Here is a 27,524-nt window from a genome sequence, read left to right as displayed (position 1 = left end):
GGCCCCATGGGTTGGGAATGACTGGGAATCGAACCAGCAAACCTTTGGTTTGCAGGCTGGCACTCATTCCACTGAACCACATCAGCCAGGGCTAATATTTTTAAATATATTTTATATTGCTTGACCACTTGATTTATTACTTTGTGAATTTTCTGTTTATATGTTAAAATTTTTTTTATCCTTACCCAAGGGCATTTTTCATCACTTTTAGAGACAGAAGAAGACAAACAGACAGAGAGAGAGAGAGAGAGAGAGAAAGAGAGAGAGAGAGAGAGAGACATCGATTGGCTGCCTCCCATATGTGCCCTGGCTAGATATCAACCCCCCAAACTAGGTATGTGACCTGACCTGAATGGGAATCAAAGCTGCAACCTTTTGGTATATGAGATGACACTCCAACCAGCTGAGCCATACTGGCCAGGGCCTGTTTACATCTTTTGCTAAAGTTTCAATTGGTTTGTTCTTTTCCTCCCCAGTTTTATTGAGATATATTATATTTGATATATGACATTGTATTAGTTTAAAGTATATAATGCAATGATTTGATATATAAATATATTGCAAAATGATTACCATATAAGCTTAGTTAATATCTATTATCTCACAGTTACATTTTTTTCTTATGATAGAACTTTTAAGATCTATTCATTTAGCAACTTTCAAATATGCAATACCATATTGTATTATATACACAATGCTGCGCATTATATCACTATACCTTATTTATCTTACAACTGGAAGTTTATACCTTTTGACCACCTTCACCCATTCCCCCAGTTATATATAACTTTTCTTTAGTTACATGAGAATTGTCCAGAAGGTATCAAGTCATGTACTATGAAAAATAGAGACATTTATTGAAGAAGATAGAAGATACAAGAAACATTGTACATAGGACAATGACACCTCAGTCTCCTTCAAAGTAGGCACCTTGGGGTCTCACACAATTCTCCCAATCACCATCAGCTGCCCTGTCTTATTTTCCTGAATCTCATCGATGGTCTGAAATCTCTTCCCTTTGAAAGGTGATTTTAGTTTTTGAAAAATTCAGAAATCGCAGGGCATCAACTCTGGGATGTAGGGGGCTGAGTCACCTGGGTGATTGGATGTTTTGCCAAAAAACTCTGCACAAGACATGATGCATGGGCAGGTGCATTGTTGTGATGAAGCTGCCAATCACCAGTTGCCCATAGCAGTGGCCTTCTGAATCATCCAAATAATTTCTGTGGAGGAATGTTCAAGCTTAATGTAAAATTGGACACAGATTTGTTGCTCTACTCAGTCATTTTGAATTCAACATCCACACAGTACACATGCTCACTCAATGGCGTCTACTACCCCCACTGCCTAGTACAGTGAAGTTGTCATTGTTCATGCTGTGCATTCCAGTCCACTCTCCTTGGTTACATTGATGCCATGCAAACCATTCTCATTATATTAACAATAGCTGGACTTTTTCTGGATAGACCTTATAGTATATTAACAGTTCTGGTTTATTAACATTGTAACTCTTTATCATGTTTTTTTCTGATTTGTTTACAGTTGATGAATAATTGATTTCCTGGCCCCTTGTTTTGTTCCTTCCCATATAACTAAATGCCTGAGTGCTCTTTTCAAATCCAAATGTAATTGTGAGTCTTTTTTAAAGCATTTGACAGCTTGCCAACACTTAGCATTTAATTGGTAAATGCAGTAGATTAGCATTCAAAGCTCTTCACTGCTTGATCGCTATCTTGTCTGACCACTTCATTCTCTGTATAACTCCAATAGTAGTTATTTTTAAAATTTAATTTTATTACTATAAAATTTATATATGTAGATAATTTTTAAAATTAAAGCATTCATAAATGACCTTACTAAAATCCACAAGTCTTCTATGTTTTCTACTCCTTGTTTCTACTCCCTAGGAATCATTTTTAATGACTTTTACCATTTGTTTCTTATTTCCCTGAATAGTTTAAAATACACTCTTACCTTTCATTTTTAATTTTTTTTATATTCACATTAAATATATTTCTTTCAACTATGAAAGATAAGAGTTGGTCTTGCTATACATCCCTCCAAACAATTTTGCTTCAGTCTGTATTCCATATTCTTGCATTATTAGGGCCATGTACCTATTATTTACAGCTGAGTCATTTTGTTTTCATGAAGTTAAATGATCTTAATTTTTAACTGCATAGTTTTGTGATTACTCATTACAAATGTATTTTCTTCAAGCACCACTAGAAACTCAGTCTCTTTCCAATGTGCTCAGGCATCTCGGTGTACCTATCTCACTTCTTTTCCCTTAGGGGCCTCCCTTTTGGGCTGTCTGACTCTCCTCTCCAAAGTGTACCAATTGCTCTGAGGCATACGTACTGCACGCCTATCTTCCTGAGACTACTTTTACCATTATTGTTTGTATTCCCTTCTCCTTTGTGTTGAACCCTTGCTTCCTTGATCATGCATCTTTATCTCTCTTGGCTTTTTCTCTTTAGTCAATGAAGTAGCTTTGTAGTTGTTTCCTAGGTAATGGTGTAAGATGGCCAAACTCTTTCACATTTTATATAGCTAAAATATCTTAATTTCAACATCACATTTGGTTGGTATTGTGGCTAGGCGTAGCATACTAAATTGGAAATTATTTTCCTCAAATAGTTTTCTAGATTACTAAAACATTTTAGAAGTTGAATGTAAATTTTATTTTCATTCCTTTGTATGTGAACTATTTTTCTCTCTATACATCAGTGACTGCTTTGTTACTAGTTTCCTGAGACATTGCGATGATGTGTCTGGTGTGAAATCTTTTCATCTATTGTGTGGAGTTACTCAGTGGGTAAGTTTCACTTGGACTCTCATGTTCTTTAATTCTGGAGAATTGATGGGATGCATGAATAGACTTTTTTTTTTGAAATCCCTTTATCTGCGTAAAAAATCTCTATTCTCAATTTCAAAATAGAGAAATATTCTTTATTTTGAAATTTCTATTTCTATTTCTCTATTTGAAATCTCTTTTTCAAATTAAAGTTTAAAAATTACCTTTATCAAGATTTCTGAATACCTTCTCACCTCAAAAACAAAACAAAACAGCAGCAGCCACAACCAGGGCTATCTTCTACCTTGTACACATACAAATTGGTCCACTTCATTGCAGTGATTTTCATTGTTTGGTTCTTGGCTCTCATAATGAGTAGTTTCATGGTAAAGATTGCATTTTAAAGAGAAATAAATTTTAAAAATGTATCCTTGACATTGCACATACTTGCTTTATAGAAAGAGAGTATTTAATATTTTTGAGGAAAGGGAAATGCCTATTATAAGACAGGAAGTATGAAAAAGAAAAGCGTGGAATGTTCTATTTCTTAGTAGAGTGGATTAGCAACACGGATGCTATGGGCAGCCAAGTGGTCTGTTTTCCACCAGCTGCTGGGATCCTGCTGCTGGATTTAAAATGGCAGAGGTTTACTGGCTTCTTCTATTTACATTAACGTGAGTGTTACCAGGTTGATGTAAATGAGATGTGAATTTGATTTCCTGAGAAGAATGTCTTTGTGGTAACACTAGAGGAAGCTAGCTAGTCCTTTCCATCAAACTGGCTAGGATCTCTTTTTTTTTTAAATTTTTTAAATTTAATTTTTTTTTATTCAGTTACAATTGTCTGCATTTTCTCCCCATCCCTCCACCCCACCCCAACCAGTCCCACCTCCCTCCCCCACCTCTACCCTCCCCCTTGATTTTGTCCTTGTGTCCTTTATAGTAGCTCCTATAGACCCCTCTCCCCACTGTCCCCTCCCCACTCCCCTCTGGCTATTGTTACGTTGTTCTTAATTTCAATGTCTCTGGTTATATTTTGTTCGCTTTTTTCTTCTATTGATTATGTTCCAGTTAAAGGTGAGATCATATGGTATTTGTCCCTCACCGCCTGGCTTATTTCACTTAGCATAATGCTCTCCAGTTCCATCCATGCTGTTGCAAAGGGTATAAGCTCCTTCTTTCTCTCTGCTGCGTAGAATTCCATTGCGTAAATGTACCATAATTTTTTGATCCACTCATTTGTTGATGGGGACCAGTATTGGCTATTGTAAATTGTGCTGCTATGAACATTGGGGTGCATAGGTTCTTTTGGATTGGTGTTTCAGGGTTCTTAGGGTATAATCCCAGCAGCGGAATTGCTGGGTCAAAGGGCAGTTCCATTTTTAATTTTCTGAGGAAATTCCATACTGTTTTCCACAGTGGCCTCACCAGTCTGCATTTCCATCAACAATGTACTAGGGTTCCCTTTTCTCCGCCTCCTCTCCAACATTTGTTTGTGGATTTGTTTATGTTGTCCACTCTGACTGGTGTGAGATGGTACCTCATTGTGGTTTTAATTAGCATCTCTCTGATGGCTAGTGATGCTGAGCATCTTTTCATATGTCTCTGGGCCCTCTATATGTCTTCCTTGGAGAAGTGTCTGTTCAAGTCCTTTGCCCATTTAAATGTAAGTTGTAACACCATAAAAGTCCTAGAGAAAAACATTGGCAGAAAGATCTCAGACATTCCATGCAGCAACATCCTCACAGACACGTCCCCTAAAGCAAGGTACATAAAGCAAAGAATAAACAAATGGGACCTCATCAAAATAAAAAGCTTCTGCATGTCTAAAGAAAACAGCATTAAAATAAAAAGAGAACCAAGAGTATGGGAAAACATATTTGCCAAGGATACCTCAGACAAGGGCCTGATCTCCAAAATATATAAAGAACTCACACGACTCCACTCGAGGAAGACAAACAACCCAATTAAAAAACTGGCTAGGATCTTGAAGAACATAAATAGCTCCTTCCATCGTGAGGGAAAGCAAAGCAAAGTGAAACTTAGAGAGTAAAGACAGGTCATCTAGAGGGCTCAGTTAACTGGTGAGTATGCTAATGCCTCTTGTTGATTTTTTAAGTGAAGACAGCTTATTACTAATGTTGGAACACTACTGTGTATGTTCAAAGAGTTTAAAACATATCTGTTATTCTCCTAAGCAATGTATATATTACCTCTAAAGAAATGTCTTGTTTTTAGGATTATGTAGCTTATTTACAAAACCTAGAGAGGACTTGTGTTAAGTCCAAATGATACCTACATACAAAGTCATTGCTTAATTAATATCTTGGCAGTGAATGGGAGTAAGTACTTGAATCAGTATATTTGTTCCCCTTAATAGTATGAGGGAAAAGAAAGAAGGTGGGAAAATAGTGACATCAACAGTTTAAATAATTAGTTTATGTTTTATCAAGAAACCCAAGAATAAACTCAGTGACTGATTATAAGCAAAAATTTATTAATACATTAATTTATCTTATTTCCTTTAAACATGCATTTCTTTTCACAACAAATCATAACAATAACCATACGATCTCGGTTTACAAAGCACTTTCATATATACTATCTCATTGAACTGTGACTAGTTAAATAATATCTCAGTGACATAGGTTGCTTATTATCCCCCCTTTACCAGTTTTATACTAAGATTAAGTGTTCTTCCACATTCACAAAACCAGTGAGTGGTAAAATTGCATCCAATTACATTTTCTAAGTCTTCTACTAAACCATTGCCAAGATATAATTTTTGGTGTTTTATTTAATTTTCATATGCTAGCTGTGATTGAATACTAAGAATAGTTTATGTTGCATAGACAGCTATAACACACGTAGTTACCCTTCCCCCATTCTTCCTATACCTCCTCCTCCTTCACTTCCTCTTCTCCTCCTCCTCTTCCTTGTATTCTTCCTTTTCAAAAAAATTTTAGCTTTCTTTTTGTGAAAAATGAGAACTGAGCAAACCTGACATCATACCTGCCTTTTTCAGTTTATTTTCTACAGATTTTACATGCTGAAGAGCTTGGGGTGTGAAAATTATGTTTTAGGAAGTAGAGACTGGATTATAACATTGCAGTTATGATCATTTTTCTGGGCCATTTGTGCATTGGTGTACGGACTAATTATTATTGTAGATGTAAGGGAGAAGGAAACAAGCTTGCTAAACCAACAATGGGGAAAAAAGGGATCAAATGGGAGAAAATGGAAATGTGGAATTATATGTATTAGAAAGTTGGATCCATTCAAATTTCTGAACACTTTGGAAGCTTACACAAATCATATATATTTTTTTTCTTTTTTTGTTTCTTTCTTTGGCAATAAGAACATATTCCAACTTTAACATGATGTTTTTTATATTTAATGACTTAAAAATACATAAAACTGATGATTAAACTATAATAAGCAATATTGGCTGGCCAGAAAGTTTTTTTTTCCCTGTAAGATGGCTCTAGTAGAGCTTAGTTGTCTTTAACTTCATTCAAAACGATTTTGTTAGATTGTATTGTGATAGCTGTAATATCAGTGTGCATTTTAAAAAACTTATCAAAATAGGTGAATTTTTGTGTAGCCATTTTAATATTGAAGATGGAAGAAAATATGCAATGTTTTCAGTGTATTATGCTTTCTTATTTCCAGAAAGGTAAAAATGCAACTGAAATGCAAAAAAAAAAAAAAAGATTTTTGCAGTGTATGGAGAAGGTGTGGTGATCGATCAAACATGTGAAAAGTGGTTTGTGAGGTTTTGTGCTGGAAATTTCTTTCTAGACGATGCTCCAGTGTTGGGTAGATAGTTGAAGTTGATAGCTGTCAAATCAAGACATTAATTTGGAGCAATCAATGTTCTATCATGCAGAAGATAGCCAACATACTTAAAATAGCCAAATTAATGAAGTTATTGGTGAAAACAAAAATATTTCTTTTATTTTACAGAAAAAACTAAATGGATTTTTTGGCCAACCCTCTACATCTAAAGCAGAGAGAAACCTTTCCTTCTTGATTTCCATCTTTTCTCCGGCCACCGCTGCTCCTTCATTGATGGGTTTGCTTGTCCAGTCAAAAGGTGAGTTGTGTCTTATAAAATAAATCAGTGCTGTCATATGGAGATGGCTACAAGTAAAAAAAAGCTTTTAAAGTCCAAAGAAAACTGCTAATTAAAAAATTAACAATTTGCTTTACAAAGTTGTTTTGGGGAGAGGGCATGAAGACAGGTAGGTGTGCTAAGTGTTTCTACTTTGAAACCGCAGTCACTGACCACACGTGGGAGGGCATCATGTGCTGACTTCCTTTCTTCATGCAACAAATATTTGTTTATTTACTTATTTTTCCAGTCTGCCTTTTTTGTTTTATTTTATTTAAAAATTTTAAAGTTATAGTTGACGTGTAATACATTAGTTTCAGGTGTACAACATAGTAATTCAATGTTTATGTACCTTAAGAAGTGATCACTGAGAGAAGTCTAGTAAACCATCTGTCACCATCCATAGTTAGTATACATGTGAGAGGGGACCACAGCTGACTGCTTTTGGTGAGAATATAAAATAAATCTTTGTTTCACATGAATATATTTTAGCACCAATTAAATTATTCATTTGGTGATTTTTCAAGTGTGATAGAATATGGTACATTTCAGATGATTTGCAGTTTGTGGTATATGGTATATACATGCGCACATATGTGATGATACATGTCTCCACAGCCTGCTCCTTGTTTTCTTTTTTTTTTTTTTTTTAATATTTACTGAGGTTGGTGTGTTGTTTTTCTTCCCTGCAGGGAATAATGAGTGAGCATTACAGAAAAGATGTTAAACAACTGTTTGGGTTAAACTTCCTTAGCCTAATTGGCAGAATATGACTAATCTCACAGCATGCAGACTACGAGGTGTTGGTGGGAAAAGAAAAGTCTGGAGGAATATGTGAATATTTTGCATTTCTAGCTTGTAAATTCAATGGATCACACATTACAGTGGATGGCCACTGCTGAGCGCTGCATACAGCAGCTTTCAGGTGTGATAGTTCAAGGGTGTGCTTATTAGAAGCCAACAATAGCTGACAGAAGATCCTAACCCCTCTTTCTATTGCTGTCCCTGGGTTGAGGTACTGAAAAATTAATTGACAAACCTAAGATTCTTAGAGGTAAACCCCACAGAATATCCACAGGCTTTGAGACTCTCCTATAGCGACTGTATCATTTCCCTAGCTTTGCGTCTGTTTTCACATATGAAAAGACAAAGGCTCTATTTTTTTGCCTTAGTTCTAAATTTAGTCCACATCTTACTACAATGAGCATCAAAGTTTCCTTATTAAAACATAACTGTGAAAAATGCAACACTGCGTGTGCTCTCTTACAAAAGGATGAGGCTTCTATTGTGATTTTTCATTTTCATCCTACAAATGAAAAAGAATGGTCTGTTCATGTTTGATGTGAAAATTCCATTGTCCCCTTGGATCTCTAAGTTCTGAAATATTTCTGGGAGGAATATACAGGGTCTGGCACAAATAATGACTACTTTTTTATTACAATATCATAAGCATGTAATTCTGTAACATAGCGGTATCACACTCAAGCACACCAAATGACATTTTAGATGAAATGCTCAAATTAAAACAATAAACTATCACACCCATATTATTTCCCTACCACCCACACTCAAGCAGGTGTTACTTCTGCCAGACTCTGTAGAGTGGAGGTTAAGAACACAGATTTTTGCAGCCAGGAAGCTTGAGTTTATGACCTTAGAAAAGCTATTAATTTTATCTCTCTGTCTTTCTCTCAGTGTTCTCATTTGTAGAATGAGGAAAATAATAACACGTCCCTCATTCTGAGGCAAATTGCTTTGTACACACTTCATCGTTGAAAGGCAGTATGAGTAGTACATAGATGTATGAGTTTGGGAGCCTGATCCTGGGATTAAATCCAGGCTCCTCCACTTGTTAGCTCTGTGACCTTAAGCAAGTCACTCAGCCTCTCAGTGCTACAGGTTTTTCCTTTGTGAAATGAAAGTCAAAATAGTGTCTACTTCACAACTTGTTGGGCTTAAAAAATGAGGACTGAGTCAAAACTTTTCCCCCAGTTTTAGTAAGGTATAGTTGATGTATAATGTTGTATTAGTTTAAGGTGAACAAGGTAATGATGTGATATATGTATATATTGCAGTGATTACCACAAGATTAGGTAACATCCATCACCTCATATAGTTATGTTTTTTCTTATGGTGAGAATTTATAAGATTTACTCTCTTAGCAACTTTCAAATACACAATACAGTATTGTTAACTATAGTCATCAAGTTCTACATTACATCCCCTGAACTTATTTACCTTATAACTGAAAGTTTGTCCTTTGACTACCTTCTTGTCATTCCTTCAAGCCACCATGCTCCACACCTCTGACAACCACTAATTTGATTTCTGTTTCTATTCTCTAGTCTATGAATTTTTGTTTTTTAGGTTTCACATATAAATAAGGACATACAGCATTTGTCTTTCTCTTTCTGACGTTTCACTTATAATACCCTCAAGGTCCATCCTGTTGCAAATGGCAGGACTTCCTTCTTCACTCCAACCAACTGAGCCACACGACACAGGGCTCAATAGGCATTTTCAGTGTGTACAGCTTTTTTCTATTACACGCACTGTTTTCATGAATATCTTCTAGTGCTTATGTGCAAGAGTTTCTCATACATACTTAGGTGCAGAGATGTTAGGTCACAGGATATACATATCTTCAAATTTACTTAATAATACCACACTACTTTTTGTCAGTGACACATAAAAGATCTAGTTTGTTTTGCCTATTTTCCCTAGTAAAGTCTAACTTTAATCAGGATCTCTAATCTCTGTCAAAGTGATAAAAGAAAATGGAAAAACTTTAACTCCAAGCACTTTTGTCCATGTTACATTTTTTTTGTCCACATTTTTTCTTTTGATAATTTTCTCAGACATCTCTTCCGTGTTACTAACTCACAGTGGCAGTACAGGATACTGATGAAGAGTATAGGCTGTCTAGATTCAAATCCTGGGTTTACTACTTGTCAGCTGTGATTTCTTAAACAAGTTGCTTAGTCTATTGGCCTGGTTTCTCCATCTGTGAGTGAGGATATTAGTAACTACTCCATATATTTGTTATAAGAATATTTGTTTAAAAAATTTCTAGCACATGGAAATACATTAGCTATCACTTTTTTATATATTATTTGCACCTATTTTTATCCCTATATTAGTAATAATTGTCAGTATTTTTAACAATTAGTGCTTGATTTGATTTATTTATGCTTGCTAATTTCATTGCTTACCATTGATTCCTGTATCCTACCTCTTCTTTTATTAACACAAATTTCTAACCTTCTTCCTGAATTATGTCTTCTAATAATTTATCTAATAAGCATGTGTGAGTGGTATTTTTTTTAATCTGAAAATGTTTTCCTTTGTTTTACATTTGAATTGTGGTTTAGCAAGGCATAGAATTTGGGGTGGAATATTTTAACTCAGCAGTTTAAAGACTCCTTATTCCTTCCTCTGTTACTGCTAATGAATAGTATTCTAACAGTCTGTTTTTGTTTGCTTCAGGATTATTTGTCCTTTTTCTTTGGGTACTTTTAAGCTGTTCTTGTTTTTGTTGTTTGTTTTATTTTCTGGTTATTTCTAATTATTAAACTCTCTATATATTCTTAAATGCAAGACTCCATGTTTTCATTCATTGTGGGTAATTTTCACCTGTTATATTTTATTCCCTATAAAATAGTTTATCATCTATTTCCTGACATACCAAAATGTATAGTTCAATGCCTTTTCTAGTTGAGGAAATTGAAATCCAGAGCTTAAATGATTTTTCTAACAGCAGAATTAATAAAAAATAACTACAACGAATCAAAAGATGAGTATCTGAGTAGTAATAATAATATTACTACTATAGAAATTAACTTCTTTTTCTAAGAAAAAAGACCCATGATTTATCTTTGTCTCATAAAATTCCAAGCCAGACAAAAATGTATCTAAAAAATGGGATTATCTTGAAAAAACAGTTTGATTGAATGCTGTAAGATATTGTACTACTTCTGGCACCAGCATGCTAGAGTTACTATGGGGGGTGAGGGAGGGTTCCAGTGGCAGTCTGTGGAGAGGTTTGGGGAGGTTCCAGGAGGGAGGTCCAGCAGCTCTTCCTAAATTTATGTGTATCTGGAGGCACTGGCTAGAATTTTTTTTGATATTCATTGATGATTTTACTTTGGGCATTCAAATGATCATCTTCTTTGGTAGGCTGAATGGTGGTTCCCAGGAAGAAATGTCCAAATCCTAATCCTCTGAATCTGTCAATATTACCTATAGGGAACCTATCTGAGTGGCATGGAGAATGTAGCTCAGCCCCTGATTCGGAAAACCAGTGGGGAGCAAGTTGGAACACAGGAACCGAGCCCACGGACCAGTTTTCCCATGGGAAATCAGGCCTGCATTGTACCTAGGCTGCTTTGAGGCTTGCTTTTTGCTAAAACTCCCTCACCCCAAATTGAGGCAGCAAATGTTTACTGCATATCTTTAAAGTAACTTCCTCAAATCTTTGCTAAACCTCTCAGGTATGGAGTATAACCAGTTCAACCACCTTTCCCCTTGTATTTGCAAAACCTCCTTTTCTTTGAAGTAATTAGCAACATATTTTCCTTTGTTATCTAAGGTAACCACCTAAAGCAAACCTATGCATAGTTAATGAGGACCATCCTCAATGTTATGTACCCAGAAAAGCAATAAAAGCCTGTCCAGGCAGGGGTTGGGGCCCTCTCTCACTCAGAGAGTGGCCATGCTGTCCCTTTTTCTCCACAGGACTTCTGTAGTCCATGTGAATTTGTTCGTCGCAGCCACAACACATGGACCTCACTGGCCAGAGTCCACATCAATTACCTAATATGGCAAAAAAAAATTAAGTTAAGGATCATGAGAGTAGAAACTAATCTTGGATGATCTGGGTGGGTCCTAAAGGCAAGTACATGCATTCTTATAACTGAGAGGAAGAAGGAGTTTTGAGACCTATGAAGATGAGACAGTGTGACTATAGAGTGATGTGGCCACAAACCAAGGATACCTGGATCCACCAGAAGCTGGAAGAAGCAAGGAATAGATTCTTGCTTAGAACCTTCAGAGAATGAACAGCCTTGGCACACACATTGATTTCAGACTTCTGGACTTCAGAACTGTGAAAAAATACATTTCTATTGTTTGAAGCCATCAAATTTGAGGCAAGTTATTATGGCAGCCATAGAAAACTAATACATCCCCCTCAGAGAGACATTCTATGTCAAATACATTGGGGCTGGAGTTTTGCTACAGATGGAATGTTTGTGTTCCCTCCAAAATTCACGTGTTGAAATCTTAACCCCCACTGTGATGGTATTAGGAGGTGGCCCTTTGGAAAGTGATGAGGTTATGAGGGTAGATCACTCACAAATGGCATAAGTGCACTTAAAAATGGGACCACAGCCAAAAAAACTACTGTGTCCCTTCTGCCATATGAAGTTACAGAGAGAGAATGACCATCTGAACTAGAAAGCAGACTGCACCAGACCTAGATTTGCTTACCTCTTCACCTGCGACTTTCTAGCCTCCAAAACGATGATAAATAAGTCTGTGTTGTTGGAGCCACCAGTCTATGGTATTTCGTTATAGCAGCCTGAATGGATAAAGATGGGTTTTGATTTCTCCTGTAATTTCCCAGTGTTTCTCATCACTCCTGGTGTTACTGCTGCATTCTGGCACCGCTGAGCTTAGAAAATGGAATAGAATGTGAAATGGGGGAGAACTCACAACCAGGCAGCTTGACTATAGGTCTCAAATGAAGATGCTGGGTTAGTTTGGATAGAGACATCTCTAACCAATAAAAGCAAAGAGGGCTATTCCATCAAATAACTATTTTTGTATCTAAAAGATGAGCTGATTTTGGAACTGGAGAAGGTAGGAGGGTGTCATAAACAAAAGGAATGGGACACAGTTCAGCACAGAATCACTTTATTTTATAGTTTATGTCAGGTCTTTGTCACTTTTAATTGATTTAGACTTGTATTTGGAGCATCTTATATCGTAGTGCCTTTCAAGGCACTAAGATGCTCACAGTTATATCAGATGAAAAAAATGTCAGTTTCTTTAAGCTGTAGAGGTGGATACATGAGTGTTTGTTATTACATGATTCTTTATGTCATATATATTTTATAAATAATCATGTGTATCTTCTGATTATATACTTTTAAATGTCCTATAATAGCTAAGGATTTATATTTGAAGTCAATAATAATTGTTTTTAGAAAAATTAATTTAGACTATGCCCATGCCCTTAGCTATATTCTACAGAAACACAGCAGTTGTTTCTGTGGTGTTTGCCAGTAAGTTCATATGAGTAACACTGAAATAATACCTAACGTTCCCCAGTGCTCCATCCCTTAAGGTCCCAGATGTGGGTTGACACTTTCACTTCAATCTCTGATGTTGGAAGATCTCCCTGGCTCACTTCTCTAGTTATTAGGACAAGATCCCAGATTGGCTTCAAGTGAGCATAATGTGGAGCTATTCACAAACCTGATGAACATGATTTATTACCTATGCAAGATGGTTTCATGGGGAAGCCACACTCGTTATCTAGAAGCATAAAGCATAGTTTCTTGGTAAGGACACATGCAGCAAGTGCATTCTGGAGTATGCACATGGCTAAATAGGGTGAATCATCATGTTTTAAGTGTGAAAGAAAGCTAACATATGATGGGCACATAGTAGGTATTTAATGCATGATCATTTATTTTGATGATATTGGCAAAATTCTGTACCAGGGGACCTAGAATACTTTTAGAGTGGAAAGGATATAAACAGGCAAGGCCTATGGCGAGGTTTTTGGTACAACCTGTTGGACACTGACATTTTCTCTGATGTGACCAAGAGGGCTTAATTTGAATCTATATGGATTCTGCATACCTTTGTTGCAGAAGCTTTTATGTTGAGACAGACTTTGGTGAGGCACATCAAAGTGTTACCAGAGGCATCAATTCATCTCACTCTTCATATGGAAAGTTCAGATATTTTCCAACATCCCCACGAAGCGGTTATCCACTCTGCAAAGGAACATCTCATCACAGAGGTCTCATCATCATCATTCCTACTGCTGGAGAGTTTGGTGTCTCTCTTTTTCATTTAAATGAGTCCTTTGATTTATTATTTCATAGTTTCTTTTTTTTCCTTTAATGATATATTTTTAGTTTTGGGATAGTTTATTTATTTTTAATTTTTTAATTGTTATTCTTTCCATTACTATGCAATCCCCTTAAACCCCCCTCCTCCCTGAAATCACCACACTGTTGTCCATGTCCATGAGTCCTTTTTCATTTTTGCTTAATCTCTCCACCCTCTAACCTCCCCCCACTAAACCATCCTCCTGCTCTCTATAAGTCTATGTCTATTTTGCTTGTTAGTTCAGTTTGTTCATTAGATTCCACATATGAGTGAAATCATATGGTATTTGTCTTTCTCTGACTGGTTTATTTCACTTAGCATAATGTTCTCCAAGTCCATCTATGCTGTTGCAAAGGGTAAAATTTTCTCTCTCTCTCTTTTTTTTTACAGCCAAGTAGTATTCCATTGTGTAAATGTCACATAGTTGGTTTATTCACTCATCCACTGATGGACACTTAGGCTGCTTGCATATCTTGGCAATTGTAAATAATGCTGCAATGAACATAAGGGTGCATAAGTTATTTTGAATTAGTGTTTTGGGTTCCTTCAGATATGTTCTCAGAAGTGGGATTGCTGGGTCAAAAGGCAGATCCATTTTTAATTTTTTGAGGTATCTCCACACTGGTTTCCTGAGTGGCTACACCAGTCTGCATTCCCACCAATAGTACAAAAGGGTTCCTCTTTCTCCACATCCTGGTCAGCATTTGTTGTTTATTGATTTATTGATGATAGCCATTCTGACAGGTGTGAGATGATATCTCATTATGGTTTTAGTTTTCATTTCTCTGATGATTAGTGATGTTTAACATTTTTTTGTATGACTGTTGGCCATCTGTATGTACTCTTTGGAGAAGTGTCTATTCATGTCTTTTGTCCATTTTTTGAAATTGGGTTGTTTGGTTTTTTGGTGTTGAGATTTTAAAAAATATATATTTCTTTGATTTTTTCTAAAATATATTTCTTTTCTATTATAGTTGTCCCAATTTTTTACCATTTTCCCTTCCACCCAGTCCCTGCCTTCCTTCCATCATTCGCCCCCCCACCCCCTACTTAGTTCATGTCCATGGGTTGTACACATAAGTTCTTTTGCTTCTCCATTTCCTATACTATTCTTAACCTCTCCCTATCTATTTTGCACCTACCATTTATGCCTCTTAATCCCCAAACCTTTTCCCCCCTTGTCCCCCTTCCTCCTCCCAGCTGATAACCCTCCAAATGATCTCCATGTCTTTGATTCTGTTCCTGTTCTGCTTGTTTGCTTAGTTTGGTTTTTTTAGATTCAGTTGTTGATAGTTGTGAATTTGCTGCCATTAAAATGTTCATAGTTTTGATCTTCTTTTTCTTAACTAAATCCCTTTAACATTTCCTGTAATAATGCCTTGGTGATGATGAACTCCTTTAGCTTTACCTTGTCTGGGAAGCACTTTATCTGCCCGTCCATTCTAAATGATAGCTTTGCTGGACAGAGTAATCTTGGATGTGGGTCCTTGCCTTTCATGACTTTGAATACTTCTTTCCAGCCCCTTCTTCCCTGAGAAGTTTCTTTTGAGAAATCAGCTGATAGTCTTATGGGAACTCCTTTGTAGGTTAACTCTCTTCTTTTTCTCTTGCTACATTTAAGATTGTCTCTTTCTCTTTAACCTTTGACATTGTAATCATGATGTGTCTTGGTGTTGAATTTTGTAAGTTCTTTATAACATTTGGAAATTAACCCTTTATTAATGTATTGGCAAATGTCTTTTCCTATTCTCTGTGTTGTCTTTTTTATTTTGTTGATGTTCTCCTTTGCTGTGCAAAATATTTTTATTTTGATGTAGTCCCATTTGTTTTGTTTTGTTTGGTTTGGTTTTGTTTCTCTTGCCTGGGGAGATATATCTGATAAAAATTTTCTATGAGCACTGTCTGAGATTTTGCTACCTATGTTTTCTTGTAGGATCTTTATGGTTTTGGGTCTAACATTTAAGTCTTAACCCATTTGTTCTTGTGTGTGCATGTGAGAAGGTGGTTTAGTTTCATTTCTCTGCATGTATCTCTCCAATTTTCCCAACACCATTTACTGAATAATCTATCTCTAACCCTTGTATGTGCTTGCTTCCTCTTTCAGAAGAACATCTTCAGTGGGTCTGCAGCTCAGGTGGTAACAAGGGAGCAAACAAGGCATTGGCAACATTATGTTCCTTTCTGGAGCTTGGGGTGCTCTGCTCAACTCGCATGAAATTTTTTGTTAGAATCCAGTTCCTTGCAACTGTGGGACTGAGGTCCTTGTTCCTTGCTGACTGTTAGCAGGGACGACTGTCAGCTCCTGCAGAGCACCCAGGGTTCGTATGACAGCCATTGTCACAGGCTTTCTCACAATGTGGCAGCTTACTTTTTCCAGACATTTCTTTTCAGGCATTGCCTCTCTATCATTCTCTTTATTTTTTATTTTTGTGGCTCCATTTAGATGTATACTGAATTTGTATTTTTTTCTCTGAGTCTCTCTTAATTGTTTCCTTTTTTAAAATGTATCTGGGCTGTATATGATGCAATTTTTTCATACTTACCTTGCAGATGACTAATTCTGTCCTTAGTTGTGTGTAACCAGTTTTTAAAACACATCCACCAAGTTTTTAATTTAAATGCCTACATTTTTAATATATGATTATACTTTATTTTAAAAAATACCTGTTATTTTTCTTTATGTATCATTTTTTCTTTACCATTTCATCTTAGTATGTATATATTTCTTAAGTTATAATACACTTACTATATAGTTTCTACTTACATAGTTATACATAATTTTAGACCTAGGTCTTTTTTTAGGAAAACTAAATGATAATTATAAAATCACTAAATTGTTCCCTTTCCTACATTAAAGCTTAAAACCAAAACTATTAATATAATAAGTCTATTTGAAGTTATTGCTTTCTTTGAGGTTATATTCTATTGTATTGTGCCTAAAAAAAAAATCAAGCATCATCTTTCTTCTATTTTTTCCAATGCTGCTCCTTTTCCTAGATTTCCTATCTTGGTTAATGGAAATATCAGTTACTCAAAAGGCCAAGTGCACACATTAAAGTCATCTTCAACTCTTCCCTGTCAATGATCTACCACATCCGTATGATACTCATTGCCTTCAGAATGGTACCACATCCAAATGGAGTTGAGTCATCCTAATCCTTTCATCTCAATGACCTACAACCTCTAAATGGTACCAATTTATATCTCCAAGTGGTACCAACTACCAAATTGTACTTGGCTTTATTTCATAGGTGTCTCTAAAATCACTTATATCTTCTTTTTCACTGACAAACATCCTTACTGTCTCTCATATTTCTCACCTGGACTATTATCAAAACATAATAGTTCTCTGTTGGGAACCACCCTGCCTGGTTTCAGAAGCTATAACCCTCCATGGCTAAGGCTGAGTCAGAGACATTGGAACCATAAGCCACTAAGGAGACAAAGCTTATCTCCCTGGCAGGGGCCAGTGCCCCTGCCCACTTTACATCACCCTGGTTGGCCCTGAGCCTGATCAGTTAGCCAATGACGGGTAAGATTCCTCAAGGGAGGGACGACCTAAGACAGGCATGGTCATGAAGAGGCCCACAGGGAAGGACTTGGGGGGCTATGGAGAAAGGGGGTGATGGACCCTCGCCCCTCGACTTTGACATAGCCTGAGTCCTCATTCTGCCTGCAAGAAGTCTCCTAATCTCTTGGCTATCTTCCCCTGCCTGACTTAAACCTGAAACAATGACAGAGGGAGGTGCAGCCCTGTGCTGGAAAGGCTGGGTTCCCTGGGGCGATCAGGCCTAAGAAAGAATGCGTAAAACCCTGTGAAACCTGCTTTGCTAATACCCTCAATTTAGATGATAAGGGTCCAAGCCTGAAATGAGTTTGTTTCCCAAAGTCTTACAGCCCTGTAGCTTAACTGACCCTGACTCGGAATAAGCCCTCAGAGTTCTTTGTTATCTCTTGTTCGATCCTTACTGCTTGACAATGATTGATGAGCTTTACCTGTATTCCTGTGCAAATTGAACCCAATAAAAGCCCATTGAGGAAAAAGCTCCTGGACCTTCTTCTTTGAGAGATCGGCCACCTTTCCTCCCCCAGCAGATCATGTCTTGTAGACTTATTCTCATCAGTGGCAGCCAGGGGTGGGGACTGCGAGCGGAGCCCCCCCCACAGTTCTCTACCTTCAAAATCTCTCTTTCACACAATCCTCAAAATTTTTTTTACATTTTTGTAAAATAAAAAGTTGTTTTTCATGTACTGTCCTTCTCTGTTCTTAACCTTTCCTGAATTTCTCTCTATAAAGGAAAAAGGACAAGCCCTTCAACTTTGTTTAAAGGCTATTCACAGTATGGCCCAAAACACCTTCCTCATTTTTTCCCTCAGCACTTCCAAATTGTGTATCACCTCATAACTAAGTTTCCACTATTCTCTATGTTTGTCTGTCATTCAGCCCAACATTACTACGCCTTTACACTTGTTATTCTCCTCGATAGAGACATTTCCTTCAGTTTTGACTTGGTTAACTTTTATTTATCCATTATGTTACAGTTTAAAAAAAAAAAACTTCTCCTGTGAAGCTTTCCTCAACTCTTCCTTTATAATGTATTCCTGCAACATGATACAAAGACCATTTATTACATTGTGTATTAGTTATTGGTCATTTCTCTATTTCTTCCACTAAAACGTGAACACCACCACAATAATACCACCATGTCTCATCTACCTTATTCACTATTATATCTCTACTTTTCTCATTTCACAAATAGTACATAGTAGGTACTGCATGAATATTTTTGTTAGATGGAAAAAGTCAGTCCATTTAAATTTGCCTATACTACTAAGTATAGAGTACAATTAGATAGTCAATTGTATTCTGTACTCTGATACAGTTCACAGAGATAAATCTTAGAAACAAAAGTGTTTGTAAATGAAATCGAAAATTGAACCATAACTCCATATTTTCCAAGTTGCTGGATCTCTCATTCTGGTAAATTGTCAACCATTCTTATCAGGTTTTTATCTGATCCATGACAACAAAGAAAATAATCTTTACGCAAATACTTAATCACTGCCGGGTTTGCTATATTAAAAAAAAACCCTGCTATGACTTTTTTCATAAACTTGGAAAAACCATTGTAACTTAAATAATCACCTCAAATGGCAGCTTCAGAACATCTTAGATTATGGAGTATATTATAATAGCAAAATGAAATGTATCCACTCTTTTCTTGTCAGAAATAACTTGAAATGTTTTCATGCAATGATTGATGTATTGAGGACACTGAAACTATTCAGGAGTTTATAAATTTCTAACTTTATACCATAGTATTTCCACTTAATTAAAATAGTTTTTTGTTGTTCACTGTTATTCTTCTTGAGGGCAACTTATATCAAATTGGATGACTCAGTTCAGGTTGAGAAGCTCTGGATCTGTGATAAAAATATCTTGTGCCTCTAACTCTTGTTTCCTTTTTTTCTCTTTTAAATTCTCTTCAAGATTTAATGCTAAATATGATGCCATGAGAAAGAAGTTTTCTAAACAATTTTAGAGAATTGAAGCAGGCAATTTTGCTGAAATATTAGCTTCTACTGAAACTTAAAATGTGAATTGTTCCTATTTATTACATAATCATTTGAATAAAAGAAATATTTGAGTACCTAATAAGAGATTATTTAGTAAGTTTTACATCAATACAATAAATATCAATTAGTAGGTAATACTGAAAATGACTTCAAAATATAACACTAGCATTATTTCTTGTAACAGTAAAAGATGACTCACAAAAGTTAATCCTCAGGGTAGCTGCTTCAGTGTGAGCTGTCCCTCCACATGTATGAAAAGTGGAAAACATTGCTTCTTAGCTAAAATTTAATAAAATGGTCACAGAAATGTCTTTTTGTGAAAGGGCAATCACTTAGGCTATTTAGACTTTTTAAAAAAAATTCAAGGAAATGAACTCATTGCTGCTGCTACTGCTTGTCAAAATTTCATGGAAATGAATAGAGGTCTCTTATCAAAATAGCCATGAGATGCATTGCAGAGTTCACTGTTCATTTCTTTGCTGTTGGAGGTGCTGTTGGTTTTTCTTGTAGCTGTAAATGATGCTGAAATAATGCAGACCAGAATCTAATGAATTTTATGCCAGGCCATCATGGCAGCAGCATCCTTCCCACTGTCATCTTATTTATGGAGGGTTTTTTTTTTAAGCTATTGATATAGAAAAGTCCATAGAATTCATAATGTCTGATTAAGTCTGGCAGGCAAGTCTATCTTGTTGAGCACTACGGGCTCCAGGTTCTGTATCTGTGTTTCTTTTGAAGACGTTAGATGAATTAAAAAGAAAGGGTGTCTTTTAGGTAAGCTAATGCTAGTGCTCCATTATTTTTAGAGATATTTGCTTAAATACAAATTCACGGGCAAAAGCCCAAGCAAGTTTTCACTCAGTAAAAAGATGCAGGGACAGCTTTTACTCTGAATGCGCTGCTGAAAGGTATGAAACAAAGAAAACAAAACTCAATTTATCTTTTTAAGGGAGGACGGCATTCTTGTTTACCACAAAGAATAAAACCTAAAACACTCAGCAGCTTGACTCAAAAAAGGACTCAAAGCCCCAAACAGCCTTCGTCGAAAGTGCTTGTTCAATATGAAACCGAGCCTCTGTGACTGCTTTGTTTGTAAAGGGCCCAAAACTTCAATGATTTGATCAACAATTTTTGTGTTCTCATCTTAAAAACAGAAACATGTAATTTTTAGATGTTTTAAACAAAACCTCAGAAATAATGTATTTGGTGACTACATGGAGCCTGAGAGAATAGCTGTTCACATTTAAGGGGACTTCTTTAAATGCATGAACTTGAATAGCGTACTCGCATACGTGTCATTAAAGAGGAGTGAGAGTAAAGAGAGTTCACACAAATGTCAATTCTACCCACTATTTTACGTTGCAGTTTTAATTTTTATTTTGCTTTTCCCAATTAATAATACCCAGGCACTATAAGAAAGGTAACACCGGAAGCAAATGGTCCTGCTTTTGAGGAGTTTATAATCTATTTGGGAAAAGTCATGCAGAATTGAATTTTTTAAAAAATTATTTTATTGTTCAATTACAGTTGTCTGCATTCACTCCCCACCACATCCTCCTCCCACCCCAGCCAAACCCTCTTCCCTCCCTGATTTTTTTGATTCATAAAACATGGCAAAGCTGGGCAAAGGAGTGCTGACAGGCTAATGACCACCAGTTCACCGATCCCATTGGGTTTTTAATGTTTGGAAAGTCATTAGGCAAGTTGCACAAGACATGACTATTACAACTGCCACTTTGAATATTAGCTGTGTAGTTCTTTCTACTCTTCACTTTTAAGGTATTTTTCAACACCGTCGGAAGACAGATTAATGCTATCTCCATGGTTTTAATTTTTTTAAGACTGATTTTTGTACAAGTAATAAGATGACAAAATTTCAAACAAATATAATTGAGATGTGTTACCAAAATTCACTAGAGAATATTATTTGTAAGGATTTATTTTTTAATTAAACATTTGTTGGAATGTGTTTTTTTAATTAATAGGTTGACAGATATTATTCATATGGGCATTGTTGAGCATTTATATGACCATCTGTTGCTCAGAAGACCCTTAAAAAGCAGAAAACAAATAAGATAGAATATAACTGCATACGTATATATTCTACAAATGACTATGCTTACAAAACTATTTGGATACCTAAAGTTAATGACTCCTGAGTTTGCAACAGGAGGTAATTTATTTCCAGCATATTCCCTTGTAGGGAATAGTTTGTATAGCAGCTTATGTATACATTCACTACCTAGGTTTATTTCTAGGGAGTAGGTGTCAAATTATTCAACATTAATGAATATGGTCAGTAAGGTTTGAAAAACCCAGGAAAGTTTTAACAAACCAAAGGTATTTGTTGGGCACTGTCCAGCCTGGTTTCAGAAGCTATACCCGCCCCCGCCCCCCGGCCCCACACACACAGCTAAGGCTGAGTAAAAAGACCTTGGGACCATAAGCCACTCAGGAGACAAAACTTATCTTCCTGGCAGGCCCCCTTTCACCTCACCCTGTTTGGCCCGGGGCAGATGACTGGCTAGCCAATGACGGGTAAGATTCCTCAAGGGAGGGACAACCCAAGACAGGCATGGTTATGAAGGGGCCCTCAGGGAAGGACTTGGGGGGCTATAGGAAAAGGGGGTGATGGACCCTCACCCCTCAACTTTGACATAGCCTAAGTCCTCATTCTGTCTGCAAGAAGTCTCCTAATCTCTTGGCTATCTTACTTCCCCTGCCTGACTTAAGCCTGAAAAAATGCCAGAGGTGGGTGCAGCGCTGGGCAGCAATAGGAGGTTCCCCTAGGCAATCAGGCCGAAGAAAGTATGCATAATAAAATCCTGTGAAAACTGCTTTGCTAAGAATGTCCTCAATTTTCTGATAAGGGTCCAAGCATGAAATGAGTTTGTTTCACAAAGTTTTATGGCCCTTTAGCTAACTGACCCTGACTCAGACTAAGCCCTCATAGTACTTTATATGTTGTCTATTGTTTGATCCTTACTTCCTGACAATGACTGATGAGCTTTACCTGTATTCCTGTGCAAATTGAACCCAATAGAAGCCCATTGAGGAACAGGCTCCTGGCCCTTCTCCTTTGAGAGACTGGCCAACTTTCCTCCCCAAGCAGATAATGTCTTTGTAGACTTATTTTCATGTGTGGCAGACCGGGGGTCCGGGGGGGAGCTCTGTAGGCAGACCCCACCCCCCCACAGGTGTTCAGTTGTTTTCATCCAACCTGATGGCTAAATACACATTAAAAATTCCAGGGTTTGTATAAAATGAGAAGATATAAATCCTGTAGTAATAATATTTACTATATAGAAAAAAAGGTTTAAATACAATGGAAGAAAATAGTAGGTATCATTTTTCTCCTTTTATATCCTTGCTTAAATTGTTGGCTTGTTTAAAAGAGCAATTTTTAGGGTTGGTATATTTTATTTAGGAGTTAGAATATTTTAGGATGAAAAATTGGTCTGAAAAGAAAACACATATTTCATGCTAGGGTAACAAAAGACAAGAGAAAAATAGTTCTAGTTTATGTCAGTCTTTTGACTATAATTATTATGCACATGCTGCTCAAATTAATTTTTTTCTCTAGAGAGTAATTATTGAATATTCATAGATTACCTGTATTAGTTGAATTTATTTGCTCTGCAAGATTACTTATTATTGAAAATGTTTTGAAATCAGTTCATTGTTGTCTATGAGCCATCTGCCATGTAATGTAAAAACCAACCGTATTGGTTAAACAAAGGTTTCTTGTATACATTTGTATGACTGACTCATTAGAAAGTAATGTGGAATTTAAATTTTTAATAGTTAACATCATAATTCCTTAGAGTCATCTTTGAATTATGAGATATAAAATATTATATTTTTTACAAAAGCTCTGAAGTTTTGCCTTTACATTTAAACCATGAATTCATGTGAATTGATGTGTGTGTCATCACCATAAACTAAAGAAAACCCCACTTCCCCCGTGACCTGAAACGCCACCTTCTCACTTGTTTCTATTAACACAGGGACCTGTTTCTGGGATCTCTAGTTCATTCCACTCAGCAGTTGGCTTTTCCCTTAACTTATAATACATGTCCTAACTAATCTAGCAGTATAAGAAACTATGTTTTCACTGAAGGCAAGTCTTTCCTCATTCTTTTTCTTTATGTGTTTTGAATAACTTGGCTCTTGACTCTTATATAAACATCTAAAAATCAACTTGTTAAATTTTACCACAAATCCTATGGTGATTTTGTTTGAAGTTTTATTAAATGTAAATTGGAAGAGATTGAAATTTAAAAATGCCTCTACATTCACACATATAGCATACATTTTTATTAATTTATCTTCTGGAATATTTTCTAATACTGGTAAAATTTTCTCTTTTAAACAAAATTTTAAATATATTCTTGGAACCTTATAGTATTTCTTGCTACTGCAAATGTTTCTTTAAAAACTTTTCCCCTGATTAGTTGTTGATATGATCTAAAAACAATGATTTTTGTGTATTAGTTTTATAGCCAACAACCTGTCTGCATTTCATCAATTCCTACAAATTTTAGGTAGATAATTTTGAGTTTTTTGATTCTATCATTTGTGACTAGTAAGTTTTTGTGGGTTTTTTTGGTGGTTTTTTTTTTATTGTTGTTCAGTTATAGTTGTTCCAACTTTTTCCTGTTGCTCTCCCCTGCCCCACCTCCCTGCCCCACTTCCACAGTCAATTTCCCCCATTGTCTGTGCCCATGAGTCCTCTATTCATGTTCCTTGACTTACCCCTTCCCCTTCTTTTCCCCTGTTATCCTTCTCCCTGTTCTGGTCACTGTCAGTTTGTTCTTTATTTCCAACTCTCTGGTTCTATTTTGCTTGCTTGTTTGTTTTGTTGATTAGGTTCCACTTATAGGTGGGATCATATGGTATTTGTCTTTCATCACCTGGCTTATTATTTCACTTAGCATAATGCTCTCCAGTTCCATCCATGCTGTCATGAAGGGTAGGAGCTCATTCTTTTCTTTTTGCTGTGTAGTATCCCATTGTGTAAATGCCCTGGCTGGTGTGGCCAGTGGATTGATCGCCAGCCTGTGAACTGTGACTAATAAGTATATTTCTTCCTTTTTTAACCTTAGTCTCCCACTCTTTTTCTGGTCTGATGCCAGTAGTTAGATATTACAACTAAATGTTGAATTGAAGCAGTTGAATTCTTATCAAATTACAGATTTCAGAACAAATGCTTCTAATATTTTACCATTAACAACATTTGCAATAGGCTTTTGTAAGATTTATCCACGTAAATAAATTCATTTCTCCTGTTGTTTTTCTAAGAGTTTTGGTCCAGTTTATTTTTTCTCAAATGCTATTTTTCTGCAGCAGTTGAGATGAATATATGATTTTATTTCTCTTTTCTATAATTTTATTAATGACAGACCTAGGCAGGCCTAGGAGGAATGGAAAATCACCAGGCTAGAAAACGGCACCTTGGGAAGCTGCCTGCAGACCCTACCTAGGAAAAACAGATGAAGATTAGGGTCTGGGGTCGTCCTATTTGGCATAACAGGATGCAGCTTTAACTTGAGCCTGCACCCAGCAAACAGCTCTAACCAATTAAATTCTGATACCCTTCGCTTAAAAACCCTGACCTAAGAACAACCTAACAAGTCCCAACCTCCCTTGGTTGGCTCCACTTTCCCTCTTATTCCTGTTAACAAACCCTGTTCTCCTTAGCTCCCTGCGTCGGCCCGGTTTCTTGAGCGACTCTGACCTAACATTTATTAATGTAAATCATTCTTGGATTTTGGGGATAAGTTTAAGTTGTTCTTAATGGGTTGCATATTTTATCTATTGTTTGATTTGAATTGAAAATATTTTGTTCAGAATTATTATCTCTGTTTATGAAGGAGATAGTACTATTTTTCTTTTTTAAACTGTCTTTATCAAACATGTAAAATTTCATACCTTAACACCAGTGGACTGGTCTCACTAAATGAGTTAGGAAATATGTTCCTTTCCTCTTTTTCTATTATCTGGAAGACTTTATATAAGAGTAGAAAGGATTTTGTTTTTGTTTTTGTTTTTCTATTGAAAATGTGTGAGAAGTTGCATGGTAAATCACCAAACCTGGAATTTTTCTCTTAATTAAGTATTGGTCAAGTTTCATAATAATTTTAGTGTTGTTGAGACATTCTACTTCTTAAGAGTTTGCAATTTCATTTTTATGAATTTGTCAATTTTAGCTCAGTTTATAAATTTACTGACAAGCCTCTTTTCCATTTGCTCTGCACTCTTTTTCTATACTGGATCTTTTCATTTTTTGTATGCCTCTGGCTCTCTTAGCTATGGACAAATTTTCAGCTATACCTTTACTAATGTTTCTTTGGCTGCACTTATTCCACTACTTAACCTATTTAATCAGGTTTTTCTCATCTCAGCAATTATATTTTTTATATCTAGAATTCCATTTGGTTGCTTTTTTAGAATTGCATGATCATTTCTGAAAGTCTCTTGTGGCTTGCTCCACTTGTGAAATTCATCTTTGATTACTTTATGCACTTTATATTCCACATTTTCACCTGCCAGCTCCACTATCTTAATATTTTGGTTGGTTAAATCTTTTTTCCTCCTTGTTTCTGCTGACTCACTCATGGTGCCTTTCATCTTCATTTGCTTGAAGATTTTAAAAAATTTACAGTTGACTGACCTTAATCTGACATATTATGGGCTTAAAGTGGGAATGCTTCCCTTCAGCTTCTGTTTCTGTTGAGAGTCCTGGGGTACCATGGGTCTAGAACTACATTAAACTCAGGGCGTCCTAGCTTACAATAGAACTCCCAGCTTCAGCTTCTTTGCATGGTTGATGGACGAAAGGTTGATGTATAATTGCAATAGTATTATGGGCACATGCCCTTGGAGCAATCACATTTCTCCTCCTTGCTTACATTTCACTGCTTTCACTTCAACTCCTAGTTTGAGGAGGGTTAACAGATTTTCCCCGCTTCCTAGGAATACTGAATACATTGAGTACTGTGTTATCCATTATTTAGTTGAACTTTTGTGGAAGAATCTCTCAGAGAAATCAGTCTGTCACACTGCCAGATACAGAAACCTCACATCTCTCTCGGATGGTGGTTGAGGTAGAATAGCATTCCTTCCGTGCTCTGAATATGTCAGTGTTTTCTAGCATTTATCTTTCACTAACACAAATTCTGCTGCCAATGCAATTATCACTCTTTGGTAAATAACTATCTTTTCTTTTTGGTAAATTTTAAAATTTATATTTCACTATGACATTTCTAACATAGACTTAAAATATTCCAGTGGGTAATTGGATGTGCTTTGATTTGTCATTTCTTCTTCCTTAATTTTGGCAAAAAAAAAAAAAAGAAAAGAAAAGAAAAGAAAACAGTAAGCCATCATATCTTTCAATATTGCTCCTCTTCCTTTTTTTTTTTAATTTTTTTATTAGGAGGGATGCATTCCTATTCAGCCCATCTTGGAGACTCTCCATAATTTTTCATGTCTCTAAACTATGCTTTCCTTCCTTCCTTTTTTCCTTCCATCATCCCTTCTTTCCTCCTTTTCTTCCTTTCTAAAAAAATTTTAACCCTCTGCCTCATGTTCATAATGAATACTATATCACCCTCTTCAAATTTAATAATTCATCAATTTAAGACTATTATAGACATTGTTTTACTTTCAGTAGGTATATTTTCAATTCCAAAAATGTTGATTGATTCATTTCATTTGTACTTGCTGATATTTTGAAAGAACTGTTTTTGTTTGTTTACTTGTTCATTTCGTTTGCTTGGCAATTTGTAGCATTGGTTATCTTCATGTATTCTGGACTTTTACTTGCACCTTGTCTTCATTGAAATGCTGATTTTTCTCCCCTCTTTGCTCTTGTTTTTCTTGGCCAGTAGTTTTGTGGCTGCTGGATCCTCTT

General features: G+C 36.1%; 1 long non-coding RNA gene across 2 annotated transcripts in view; it reads left to right on the top strand.

The window, feature by feature from the left end:
* Nucleotides 1-2,656: 2,656 nt before the first annotated feature.
* LOC139440539 (uncharacterized) overlaps nucleotides 2,657-27,524 on the top strand; it is a 121,277-nt gene continuing 96,409 nt past the window's right edge. Inside the window, exons 1-2 of one of the 2 annotated variants that reach the window (XR_011650790.1) lie at nucleotides 2,657-2,818; nucleotides 6,763-6,892. This is a non-coding gene — a long non-coding RNA (uncharacterized lncRNA). Of the gene's footprint in view, nucleotides 2,819-4,845; nucleotides 4,881-6,762; nucleotides 6,893-27,524 lie in introns of those variants that run through there. The other variant, XR_011650791.1, reaches the window with a different exon arrangement.

The sequence above is a fragment of the Desmodus rotundus genome, chromosome 2, assembly GCF_022682495.2.
Source record: "Desmodus rotundus isolate HL8 chromosome 2, HLdesRot8A.1, whole genome shotgun sequence".
Classification (NCBI taxonomy): Eukaryota; Metazoa; Chordata; class Mammalia; order Chiroptera; family Phyllostomidae; genus Desmodus; species Desmodus rotundus.
Note: the sequence above shows the minus strand (reverse complement) of the source record. Positions and strands in the feature narration are given on the sequence as shown.